Genomic DNA, 13,807 nt, shown 5'->3' on the forward strand with positions numbered 1-13,807 from the left:
AAACCAGGCCAACACTACACGTTATGCACAGTAAGCTGTATCAAACAATCAAGGTTTTGTCAGCTCGCATTAGAGCATAATCAGATTAGATTTTTATAGCCCTTCTCCTCTACAGCAATATCGTTAGTAAAATTTGTGAAATTAAAATGGCTCCAAAGAGTTTCCATGGAAAAAAACAAAACAATAAAAAGACATGGCAGAATATGACTGACTCATGTTTTATTGTGCTTTTGTATTATGCCGTGTGGCTTGTCGGTGGCATAATAAGATGTTTATTGGGACTTAAGATAATGAGCTTTTCCTATCTTACCGTACCTTTGGTCTCTTGTGGATGGGGATGCTCATCACAGACAAATTAGATCTTTTGAGTATTGCTGTCTACACCTGCAGAAACAATAACAGTTGGTAAATGGGAAGGCTTTGAGAAAAAAAAAAAGCACTGCTATAAACGTGGTCCTAATACTCTGGTGTTCTCAAAAATGAATAAGAAACAGGTTTCCATTCACTCAAAGAGTATGAAAGTGAGGACAGATCTACACACAGACGTACTATTAATGGCTCTACAACAGTCCCGAGAGAATATCGGAGGTCAACAATAGACAATTGGCAGTGGGAGACAGCCAAACTAAACATATATGGCTGGAAAGCTCCTTGGGATTAGTAGCAAACAAATGTCTGAGTGAAAATGTGAGAAAAAAAACCTTCCAATAATACACAAAAGTGAAAGCTCTGCTCTTTTTGAGATGACGACAAAGGAGTTTTTGCATGGGACGTGACACTTCAAAGGGCCTCATTGTCGCACGTAACAACAGAGCTGGTGTTGGTAAAAACAGCGATCATCTGACTCCTCGACGGTGGCAGCCTTTGGAAGTCACCACGTCTCCTTCTTTGTTTGTGTCTGTCTGTTTATGAAAGAGTACGTGCTTCTGTTTGGAATCTATGCACAATGACATTTTTTTGCTGAAAACAAGTGAGGGGGGGGGGGGGAAGGAAAAAAAAAACTTGGTAGACATCTTTTTATCGTTTTGATCACCGCAAATAAAAGAAATAAAGATCAATTTGGCAAACAAAGAGGCTTTAAACAAAACAATCTATGGTGTCGGGATTTTGTTGTCTTTTTGAAAAAAAATTTCATGACCCTTTTGCACGGCAGCGTACAATTAAAAAATAAAAAGAGTATAATCACATTTTTGTGGATTCTCTAATATCTGAAGACGGGGCTTCAACAAGCAGATATCCACCGCAGGTCACGCAGGAGCCTTTTCCACAAAATGTTAGGTGAATTAGCTGATGCCCCTGCAGCACACAATAGGAGATGACGCAATCCCACTACCACATTTACTCAGTTACGGTTTAGATAAGGGTCTTGCCTTAGTACAGGTAGAGCACAGGAAGACGGTTTCCTAACTGCGTACTGGACATCACACAGGCTTCGTACAGACTAGAAAACTGGCAGATTAAAGGATGTCTGATCCGACTGCGCTAGATATTGTCAAAAGCACTACTGTCATGTAATATATATAGTATATACGTATACATACATTTCTCAGAGCAGCCTACATAAACCACTATGCAATACAGCCACACTGAACTTTAAGAGCTGCCAAAAAACCCTCTTGTTCTACTTTCACAAAGAGCATTGCCTTTTCTTTTTACCGACACACCAAACATGCACTGACATCGTAGATGACGCAGTGTGAGAAAGAACAAAAAGTTAAATTAGGCTCCCTTCATCGGAACAAAAAAACACTTCTGTTTACACATTTCTGCAAGTCCACATAAAACTCCAATACAAACGAAAACGCGCTGTATTTAAGCAAAACACTGTTGGTGCCCTTTTATCGCTGTGATTGTTAGACAACCGATAATCACAGCATTTGTGTACACATTTTTGATGTGAAGCTACATCTCTCTTTTCCTTTACTGTCCCTCTGTGAGCTATGCCACAAACATTTTCTTCTCCTTCAAAATAATACACCGATATAGGTATATTAGTTCCCAGGATGGGCAAAGCAGACGGGGAAACGTTTTCAAAAAGGGAAATGTTATTGAATGCTCATTTATCCTGTTTCGCTGACACTTCCACCGAGTCACGCGCATCACGTCAGACTTTCTGCAGGGCTGGATCTTGAGTACATTTTGTCTTTTTTTAAAGATGAAACACAGTGAATGAAAGCTTATTTCTTTATTCTTGGGGTGAAGGGAAGGAAAAAAAGTCTGATTGCATTTGTGATGTTGTGCAGGAATGGAAAGGGCTACCTTGCCAAATCGTTCTCGAGAGGATGATAAAAGACAACAACTCGCTGGGTTTTAAACATTTTTTTCCACCATCAATTTATGGGGCTAAAATACATCTGCTGTTGCAGAGTCTAAAAAAAATAAATAAAATTTGTGACATATGGCTGTTTATGTAACAGTGCCAAAATAATCCAGAGTGAAATCTCATTAAAAGTTAGAACACAACCAAGTGTGCATATATAAGAAGTATATTTTAAGAAAGTCATAATGAATATGCACCCGAATATGATGTGTTTTGGTGCCACCACCCATTTTCTTTATGGAACGTAAGATTAGAATTTTAACGACATAAACAGTCAATAACTTCCAGGCAATATTGTATATATTGAGTTTGATGTGACAAAAATTACCAATACTTATTATCCGAACCAAGCGCATTGGCACTGGTGTGTAAACGAAAACCTTGAATTTCTTTCTCGTATTTTTTTTTTTTTTAAAAACAAAATGAGTTGAACCCCCGTAGGAGAAATGTTTACTTTGGCATGAAATTAGAGATGTTTTCCATTAACTCCACACAAAGGAACATCATTAACCATCTCATTGACTTCTCCCTATAGATTTATATTTGCTCTCTTCCTCTAATTGTCTACGCATTTGTGATGAAATTCGAATACTTGCAGTCCAAAGGCCACTCCTGAATGACATTTAACATACTTAATAACCTTAAAAATGAAAAATATCACTGGGATAAAAAGGTGAAGCGGTACAACTTTCAGTCACTCGCTGCCTTACTCAAATGATGTACAGAAAAAGTTCTACCGTGTCCGTTATTGTAAACTTGTCAGAATGAACCCCAGTTATAAATCATCTACGTAATTATCAATTGATTGAAGCAGCTAACTGTGAAAACCACATGGAAGTATAATACATCAATTTTAATGACATTTCTTAATCAGAACGCTGAGCAATCAGCAGAGACCAATTAAGGCCTGAGAGATAGAGACCCGCCATTAATAATCACACTTGGCTGCCATCACATTGGCTCCATTCTCAAAAGGGTGTTTGAGCAGTTTTGAAGTGGACTATTCATTTCAGGGTAAAGGTATTGCCGCAAGACTCGAGAGCTGCAGCAGGAACAGGAAAGCAAAGTAAAAAGAGTACGGCAAAAAACTGCAAATGCCGAGCAGCTTCACGTTATGGCCACGCCGTCAAATGACTGGTGTGACTACAGTTAAAAAAAATTCTCTCATAAAAATCAAAGGGCTTCTTTTCCAAGTGGCAATGAATTCTTGTCCACAGAGGAGGGAATGGATAGGCCTATCTTGCAAACGCACAGAGCAATGACAGATATCTTTACAATGCCACCTTCAGCTGCAGCCTTATTAACGTTATGGTCAGTTTTATTGCGGACAAAGTCTGTTCATCTTTGAATGCAAAAACAGCCAAGCTGCAACGCATAAAACGTACCAGGGGCACAGAGACCAAGCAGCAACACTGCCCTTTATGTCTTTCCAAGCAGGAGTTTTCTTCTCTCTGATTTTCACTTTGCATTTGCTTGGCTGCTGATATGAGTGGCAATTGCCTGACTTTTAAGTCTACTCCAATGAACTGTGTCCATGTAAAGAGAGGTTAAACAGCCAGGGTTGCATCTGAGTGAAGGCAGTTGTATAACCAAAGTCACTGTCATTGGCGTTTCCTTTTTAAGCTTTATGCACTAAAATCTTTCTCACGCACAAAGTCTTGAATGATCAGGGCCCATCATATCATAAAGATGTCACACTACCATATTATCCTAATAACAAACTTCCCTCTCAGACTGCAGGCTTAGTCTAAAGCATTTAAAAGTAAAATGGGAGGCAGACCCTTCAGCTATCAGGCCCCTGTCCTGTGGAACAAGCTCCCAGTTTGGTTTTGGGAGACAGACACCCTGTCCAGTTTTAACTCTTCGATAAAGCTTATAGTTAAGGCTTGATTAGGTGACCTGAACTTTGCCTTAGTTATGGTGCTGTAGGCTCAAACTGCTACAGCAGCAGTCCCCAACCTTTTTTGCGTCACAGACTGGTTTATGTCCGACAATATTTTCACAGACCGGCCTTTAAGGTGTCCCGGATAAATACAACAAAATAAAACCAGAACCAGAACAGTACCAAAAAAGAAGATTTATTCATAACACACGGGGAAAGACCCAAGGAAACCAAGTTAACGATAAAAACGATTTAAAAAACTGATAAAAATGCAGAAAAACACAAATTTCACCTCTGTGCTACACGACTTCAAGTGAGGCACTGAGCGCTTCTGTTCACTCCCCGTGTGTTTATATGCCACCAACATATCATTACATTTTTGTCTTCTTACTGTTGATTTAGACTTATGCAGTGAATCTTTGCAGAGTGTGCGACATAACCTACGTAGGTGGTTGAAATCGTTGCCAGCACTCATACTTTTGTGTAGCGTTTTATGTATTAATTACATTGTGGTCGTGTTTTATATGCGGTGCCAGACACGACACAAACAAATAAAATGCTGGTACATTTTTCCCATCCTGCGCCCCTGCTCTTTGTTGTGGTCATTTTCTTTTTGTTTTCCTTTTTTTTGGAGGGGGGAGGCAAACATATTTGTCCCTTCAGATTTTCCACTTCTTTGTAAATTCCCTCACGTCCATTCTGACGGTTTCAGCGACCTCCCTCCAGGAATTCGCTGCCATCTGAGTCCTTATATTGGAGCAATGATTATCATTCCTTATTGAGGCAATGATTGTTATTCTCACTGATAAATTAAAAAGCCGTGGTGAAAAAGTAGTCGGAACACACAGGAGTCATCAACAGTGCTGAACAGGCCAGTTACAATAGCTGTGGGCTGCATTAAGACATGTAGATATGATTTCTAGGGACGTTCATGTCATGTTACGGCATAAAGTTTCAGAGGGGTTTGCGGTTACAATGTACCTATGATGTAGATTTAAAACAAAGTATAAAGTATACCCTACGAGTCTGCGTCTCTCTTTTCTCTTTCTCCTTGACTCTCAACCGATCACGGCGGATAGCCACCAATCCCTGAGCCTGGTACTAACAGTGGTTTTCTTCCTATTATAAGGGAGTTTTTCCTTCCCACTGTTGCCAAGTGCTTGCTCGTTGGTTGTCAGGCTTTTATCCAAATATACTAAATTCATTACCTTATGGCATAAAGTGCTTTGAGGCGACTGTTGTTGTGATTTGGCGCCCTATAAATAAACCTGAACTCAATTGAAAATTGAATAGAATATGAGCTAATGTCAATAGTCCAATTTTGATAATGTGGTGACCCACTTACACAGAGTTTAAATGAATAAAAACAGCCCCTTTTCCTTTTTAATTTGTTGCTGGCTGTCATACGGTAATTACTAAATACAATTAATGACCCTGGTCATTGTGCTGCAGGTATTTATACAGAGAAAATCTACTGCCAACGTGAATTAATCAACAGTGGAGTGCATGCATCGCAGCATTAGGATGGCTGGGATGGTGCCAATATTTTATAAGCTGCTGTGGCCCTTGAAAGAATACATCCGAACTAATGCAAACAGGTTGTAAATAGGATAATATTACAGATCCACATCACACCACCTGTAAACACGTGATTTATGTACCCTCTTAACTCAAAAAGCCACCTTTTAACTCGCGCAGTTGGAGTATGCAAATCAGACATGGCTGTAAGTCACTGTTATGTATACTACAATTAATTGTGAACGATTTACATAATTAGTGCTCACTGCAGATAAATGATTCAGAGGCTTCCCCTCAAACAGATCCCTTCAAAATAAATGCATGGTGAAGGACGAAGTAGGAGTGGCATCCCCAGATTCAGGTAAGAAGATTACTGGGCAAACCCCGCTTTTAGTATATTTTCTTGTTAATACCAAGACAAATGGCAATTTAAAAAAAAGAAAAGAAAAAAAATCCACCCTGAGGCACACAGCACATAGACTATACACTGCAGTTACAATGTGGCACCACTGAAATGACAGTGGCAAAGCTCAAATGGTTTTATTGTAAATTCCCATGGTTCTGAGACAAAAAGCAAGTGAAATGAGTTCAAGTGACTTCAGTGACCGGTGAAATTTGTTTTCCTCTTGAAGTAATTTGAAGTCTGGTTTGCCTCAAGCAGACAGAGTTAGTTTGAGTCTGACATTCCACCTCAAAACCTCTTCCAACAGGCCTCTCTTTAAGCTTGGCTTCTCCTCAAGGCAGATTCAATTATTCAATTTCAAATAAATGATTACATAATGTGTCCGTGACCTTTTAAGGCCCGGTGCACTTCCCAAACAATGTCTGCTTTAGTCTCCTTTTTTTAACAACTTGGACATAGCTTGAATAGGTTTTGTATTACATTATAGATGATGTTTATTCCAAAGCAGAGATAAGATAGTGAAGTGCACCTTATTAAAATGAGTAAGGTTTATAAAAGGGATGCCTGGGGAGCTGTGGCCGTCAGCTGCGGTGCAGAAATATTCCTGTAGACAGGCTTAATGGGGGCCTGCATAAACAGGAGGAAAAATAGCAGTGGTTCTGTTGGTTGTGATGGTCTACAAGATAAAAAAAAAAAAAAAAAAAAAAAAAAAAAAGATTTTCCATGCCTACCTCTTTCACAGCCCGCTCCCTCCCTTGATGGTGCAAACCTACGGCATCATCGCATAGGGCTAACAGGCTTAACCTGCCCCCTGCGGAGCCACTCACCACACAGCCGCCTCCCCGAGTGCAGCGGCCCTGAGATGTAGCCTCACAGGCTTGAGTCCAAACCAAATCCTCACCCCGTGTCCCCAAACATGTCAAGTGAATTTAAACACTCTATGTGGGTATTAGCATTAATGGAATGGTCTTCAGTTTTCCTAACAATGCTTTCTCTTTTTTTTTTTGGCAGGAGGACCAAATACTTTCAATGCCACATTGAACAAATGCAATCGGAGCTAAAGTTACTGGTAAATTTAGAATTTAAGTGCAGCCCTTGGCCCTGGTGTTATGGCCTAATGGCTCACAGCCTTTTGTGTAGGGTGGTTCAGATTCCTGGAAAGCATAGCTGTTTGACAACAAAACACTCATGCCACGTACTACATATTACAGCCACAGCAACACTATGACAACTTAACACTTTTAAAGTCAGCAGATTAAAGACCTAAAATCATTACACTAACAGAAATCTTACTGTTAGGTGTTAATATTGAAATATGTGAAAAAAATACAAATAAAACTGAAACATAAATGTATATTAAAGAACCTATTCAGTTAAACAGTACCAAAATTCCTAACTTTCATAATCAACAACATAAATACAACAACAGAAACTAAGCTTTGAAAGTGATCTATTAAATCAAATCTCCATGGATGCAGGAGGTTCAGAGCTTAGTGCATTTTGAGACCATTTGAGTCTCTGAAAAGGGAAACTGCAGGCTTTTTAGAAATATGATACCAGCATCACTAGCCCTTGAGCGACTGTGTTCAAGAGGGCAGCTGAAGAGACTGCTTTTCATAGTTCACTGATCTCTAAAGAGCTTGGGAAGCACGGCATTTGCTCATGGCCTTATGCCCCGTGTGTTAGCAAGTATTTTATGCTTTGTAATGGCCAGTTATGCTAAATATTCAGCGGCATATTTAAACAAAGACATCACTGTCCCAGAAAACCAATAAGGAAAGTTTAAAGGCTCCCTTAAAAGCTGCGGGAGAATAATTCAGTACTATCGGCAAAGAAAAAACTTAATGTGGTAAGTATCTGATCCATCTTCATCTTTGTCCTTGAAAGGCATCTCCCCTGTCAGTATTTAGAATAGGATTTTAGTTTTCCCTGAGATGGTATTCAGATTTACAGCAAAAATGTTTTTAAAATGTGCGTTAAAAAGACGTTACAGCTACTTTTTTTTTTTTTTTTTTTTTTTAATAACAAGTGTTACTTTTAAAACAACTAATGGAAAAAACCAAAATGCTTTGTGTTGGAAGGAAAACGAGGCCTTTTGGTCATCCTGTCACTGAAAACGCCTTTATCATGTTGATATCAAAGCAGGACACGGTAAACCAAATCAAGACAGATCAAGCATTCTCTCCACGCTTGCTATCAAGCTTGAATACACTAACAAACATGGCCAACACAAGCTGAAACCCATCTTGATCAATGAGAGACTTAATATTTGTTAAAGCACTGAGTTAAAGCAAGCTTGCATATGAGCCACAGAGTCATTAGCATACAGTGGAGCCCAGGTGGAGCTTGAATACGGCTGTTATCACGAACCGGGTGTAAATGATCTAAGGCTCTGCTGATACATGGCCTTAACATTGGTCTTGGGTGGTACAACTACAGGTGGACTGCTCCTGAAGGGACTCGGTTAATGCCCCATGGCTCAGACCACATTTGGAGGTGGTCTAGATGGGGATACCTCCCCAATCTTTAAACAGTCTTTAGACAAACGTGTCCTTGGACACATTAAAAGATGGCCTGCTCTAACTAACCTGCTCCTTTTCCAGCAACAAACAGCAAAACAGTTGGTGGAGTACACGTGGCAGACTCTTTCCTGCAAAAAAGCATTTCTGGATCCATCGAACAATTTTTAACCAGAACCAAATGCAAATCATCAAAAATATATTCTTCTTCAATTTTTTAAACCAAGCATTCTAAACTTAATCACACAACTAACAAAACTACATATGTTTCTGTCAAATGAGGCGAGAGATTCATTGTCTTAATTATATGCAGACTGACCGTGTTAATGCAGCCAGTCAACCTTGAAAGCCCAATTCCACAATTCGCAATAGCCTGTCAGAGTGGGTCTAGATTTGCTTGACATAATAATGGGTAACGGGTCCAGTACCAAACTGAGCTAGGTAGGCAGGACTTTAATATTTAATGTAATAATATAATAATGCAGGACTCTTATTATTTTTATAAATGTGGAAGTAAAATCTGTTATAAAGTCGTCACCCCAGATGTTTGTGATGAAGCATGCCAGGTATGATGAGGACTAAATTCTTGCTCCGTGCTGCTTTTAACTGCAGCTCCCGTTGTTTCAGCATGACTGCTTGAAAAGGAAAATCTAAAAAAACTTGCTAAGCAAACTGACCTTGAGGTCAAGTTCAACCTGTACAGAGATTCCATGCTTGCAATTTGCTAGCAGCACAAGACCCAAAAAAATTAACCTAAGAAAAAGGAAATAAATGCACTAAGAGTACAAAAAGCTACCCGAGTACCATCTAAGTGGCTATGGCAATTTAATACAGTGCTTCCTTAGTGAATTGAAATAACGGTTCAATTAACACAAAAACAGAAGCAAAAAAAGGAGCAATATTATGAAAACTGCTGGGTACACCGTGTTCAAAGGAGCCACTAGCATCAAAGGGTTAGCATGAAATGTATACATAATGTACTGCAAGCTTTCTTGCTGAAGGAAGTCTTTACAGTAAATACAGTAAGCAGTAGCATGCAATAGATTTATGTTTGTATTGACAGAGGAGAGACATTAATATTGTTTTCTAACTTACGACAAGAAAAGAAACCACTAAAAATATTTCCTGTAATAAATGATTTCTTTAACGAACAAAACCCATAATTATTTTTTTATTATTTTAAAAAATAATATCACATTTCAGAAACATAAAAAATATATATATTTATGAAATGCAGAGTGCATCAAAAAGAATAATTCAATTTCAAAGTGCTTTAGGTCAAGCCATTCACCCGTAACAATCGAAGCACATACAGTTAGAAAGAACGGATTCGTGACTTTCATGTGGTTGCTGGAAGGTGGCATAACAGCAGTGGCTACAGTGACCACAGACAAGTTTGACTATTGTATGGACATATGCAAGTGTCCGGAGAGGTATGCCTTGAGCAATAGTTAAGTTTTGTATGTAAAAGTTTATATTCAGCCATGTACTTTAAATTTTACTGCAATTTTCCTTTTCTTTTCTAAAAAAAAATAAAAAAATAAAAATAAAAAAAAGTATTTTGAAATTGGATTAAAAAAATTTTTTAATACCCTGTCTGTGTGTGCTTAAAAAAAACAAACAATATATAATCAAAATTTTATAAATCATTTAATAACGACAGTTGTGTCACATTAATTCAGTAAAAGATTTGTTAACAAGAAAATAAAAAGATTTTGAAGCTGCAGATATTATTGCTAAATTCAACTCACTGTCACCTGATTGTGTAACAGGCTACAAGAATCTGATTTCACATTTCAAAATCTCACATTTCAGATCCCAGTGTGTGGATACTGTTGTTTGAATATACTGGTGTTTCTAAAGGGGTGCACGTGTAACCCCCCCCCCCCAAAAAAAAGAATAAATAAATAAATAAATAAAAAATTATTCACATACTCAAAGCAGCCTCTATGAACACGCAGAGAGAGCACAGTATAAATCTGCTAGAGCAATGTGATTACAGAAGAAAGGATACCCTCTTTAACCTTGGAGAAAATAGAGTTCATTGTGTGCCAAAGAGACAAAAACATGCACAACTGCTTTTCATTCTCATTTTGATTGGGGGCGGGCTGGTCCAGATTGGCCTTCTAATATCCACTGCTCCAACAGAATCAGCGTAATTGCCGGCTACTTTAATATTTTGCTTTGGTGAGCAGGCTGCAGATAAACAGAGGCATTACATGTACATTAGTTTAAAAAAAAAAAAAAAAAAAAAGAAAAAGAAAAAAAGGAGACACTGGAAATTACTTCGTCTTACCCAAACTGCTGCCGAATAGCTATATTTATCTGACTGCTGTTACATGAAAATAACTCAGAGCTTGGCTTTCTGCGGTTATATTTATTGGCAAGTTTGGCACAGCTTCTGCTTCCTCGACTCCTTGAAATACACGGTTGATCACCGGAGGCAAAACCAAGTGCATCACAACTTCATCCAAGTACAAGAAAACACTGTACAGCATTTGATCCTTTCTACCTCCTTAGCCTGCATTTAGATCACACATCCCACACCGGTCAAATTATACATGCTTACCCCGTGTTCTCCTTCTTGGAAAACGTGGTGGAAAAAAAATTATAATAAATGGCCTTGAGCTGCAGTTTTGTAATTTGCTGACCATAACAACAGGAGTCGTTTTTCGCTTTGCCTTTGCTAATAGGATAAATGCCTCTGGGTAATTTCTAAATGAATTCCTCCGGCCAAAGCGGTTCCCTAGACCAACCTAAATCACATTTGATATAGAAGGATTATCCCTGATTGAGTTTATTGCAAAGAAGCTTGTGACAAACTGAAGAGACGACAATACTTCCACAGAGGTAAAGCTTGCCTGACAATAAGGCTCTGTAGCTTAACACACGCTACAGAGTGTGTTAACACCTCTCCATGTAATGCTGCTGTGTGATCATCCACCTGCGGTGACTGGTTATCCTAAATGTGCAGAGCAAGAGTTCTCCCTCGAATGCAGCACGTGAGGCGAGAAGACCCCCGCTAAACACAGCAGCTCTCAGGCAAATGCATTGTCTTACCTTATCCAGTCCAGAGCTCCCCGTCTCTTCAGAGAGGACTAGCACTAAAGCCTCTTAATCCCTGCCTTGATTTGTGATAGCCTGCTAGGTTTTCAAATGTCATCAGCAGGGAAGTGTGTCCTGCTCCTGCCCCACATGCTCAGCCCATTAATACAATAACAAATGTTGGATGCATCTTCAGAATAGCAACGCACGCGCAGTCATGTTGGGTGGCCGTAGGCTACATCTATTTATATACAGTAAGTCAGGCTCGTAAACAGGGATCAGCACCGGGGGGGACCATCCAGGAGGATCGACAAGTGTGCTGTTGAATGTGAGAGTTCACAATAAATCATGCTAAATATGGACTGCAGGCAAAATGTGATAATTCTGCGATCCATGCTTTCGCCTCTACAGTGCCTTCACACTTGCACAGGACAACATCTCCTGCCCGGTCAGAAGGTGCATTTGTAAAACAGCATGGACTCGATGATCATCGGGAACTTTCTGCAAAACACAGTGTCCTTCACAGCCAGTGCTCCAGTTCACTTCACAGCACTGCACTGTAACAACACATGGGACTTGTCATGAGCAACGCTTAGCTGTTTGAAGGATGAGTCTTGCCTAGTGCAGGCTACAACTTTACACGCATCTGTGGAATATAATAACAGGATTTTATTTATTTATTTATTTTTCCTCAAATCCACTCCAGAGCCACAATAAATCTTTCCGTTACAATCTGTGCAGTAGTGGGATTTGTGCAGCTGTAAATTCAGAAGATGCACAACTGGGGTAAGTGACATTGAAATTTATTTCTTCTGCCAGGTCGTTTGCACATGATTAAAGGCTTCTAGGCAGTTTGTCAGAACATGACCAGCTGATTACACCTGAATTATTTTGGTATATATATATATATATATATATATATATATACCAAAATAATTCAGTAATATGTGTGCATATTTGATAGCGTTGCTATAGTGACCAACTGTAAGTCCTAAATTGTTTGACATTGACGCAGACCACTCCTTTAAATTCCCAAACCTCGATCTGAGTCGTGAAGTTAGTTTTATTCGCCCTCCTCTTAACGGGAGCGCTTGCGCACAACGTGAGCGCCGTACACACCATTTGGTAGGCTATGGTCCTCAGCTAAGGGCTGGCAGTGAAACTGATGATCACCCTCATTCATTCATGATAGGACGAGTGAACTCCTGCCTTAACACAAAAGCGTGTAAAAAAAAAAATTGAAGCAAAGGCGAGAGTCAGCGCGGTGTTTCTTCGCACCTCCGCTGACCGAGCGCTTACCTCCACCGGCCGTTCGCTGCTCCTGTCCCCCGGCGTTTGTCCTTGTTTCGCTCCGGCGCTGATTATGTATGAATGCTGTCTTTATCCCGCAAAGACCGCTGTTGCATTTTACAGCAAAAGGAGCAGCACAGTGCAGTGGCAGCGGCTGTGGGCCGGTCTGTAAGTGGCCTGCCTGCGCTCGGCTCTGCACGTCACCAAGTGGAGTAGACAGGACTTGGCAGACGGGCTTTCTGCGCTCTCTGCGCGGCGGCGGATCTGAGATGTAAGCGACTGCTTGGACGGACTGGCACACCGTGTGGCCACTTTACTCCCGATGCTGCTCCTCCCCTTTCACTTTGTTTCTCTCACACAAGCCCTACAGCGCCTCCCACCCGCCACTGTGTGCCATCGCACGTACCTGCAGAGAGCTGTGCTTGCACTCCAGCATCAGTGGAGCTGTCCTCGCAGGAGGTTCCTTGGATCATTATCAGCCATGAAGAGAGTTCCAAAGGTTCAATCGTATTCTTCTTCTATTACTTAGACAAGCAAGAAAACAAACTAATAATTGTATTATTCACTTAAAAAAAAGAAAAGAAAAAAAAACAGTGTTTGGGTGGTTACAGCTGAAATATTCCCAAACAATCTTCCCAAATAAGTCCAAATTACAGATGATAGGTGCACTAATGCTGGTTGTTCTTCCTTCCCAAAACCGCTGTAGCTTTCCCCGTCCTACCTGGTGCTTAAATGCTGGTAATTACATTCACTTAGCGTCCCGGTTGTAAATCAGCCCCTGATTAGATGGCTAGAATGAAAATCAACAGGGCCCTCTCCAGCTTGATCCA

At 40.0% G+C, this 13,807-nt stretch overlaps 1 protein-coding gene across 3 annotated transcripts in view; it reads right to left on the reverse strand.

Annotated features, from left to right (window-relative positions):
• Nucleotides 1-13,285, reverse strand: part of klhl29 (kelch-like family member 29) — a 259,109-nt gene extending 245,824 nt beyond the window's left edge. For 2 of the 3 annotated variants that reach the window (XM_085381923.1, XM_085381924.1), the window contains exon 1: nt 12,987-13,285. The gene's annotated coding sequence lies outside the window, so the exon portion shown is untranslated. Of the gene's footprint in view, nt 1-315; nt 385-12,986 lie in introns of all 3 variants that reach the window. The other variant, XM_085381925.1, reaches the window with a different exon arrangement.
• Nucleotides 13,286-13,807: the final 522 nt, after the last annotated feature.

This window comes from Rhamphochromis longiceps, linkage group LG15, assembly GCF_057381845.1.
Source record: "Rhamphochromis longiceps isolate RC_006_pf linkage group LG15, R_longiceps_female_GT1.1, whole genome shotgun sequence".
NCBI classification, from domain to species: Eukaryota; Metazoa; Chordata; class Actinopteri; order Cichliformes; family Cichlidae; genus Rhamphochromis; species Rhamphochromis longiceps.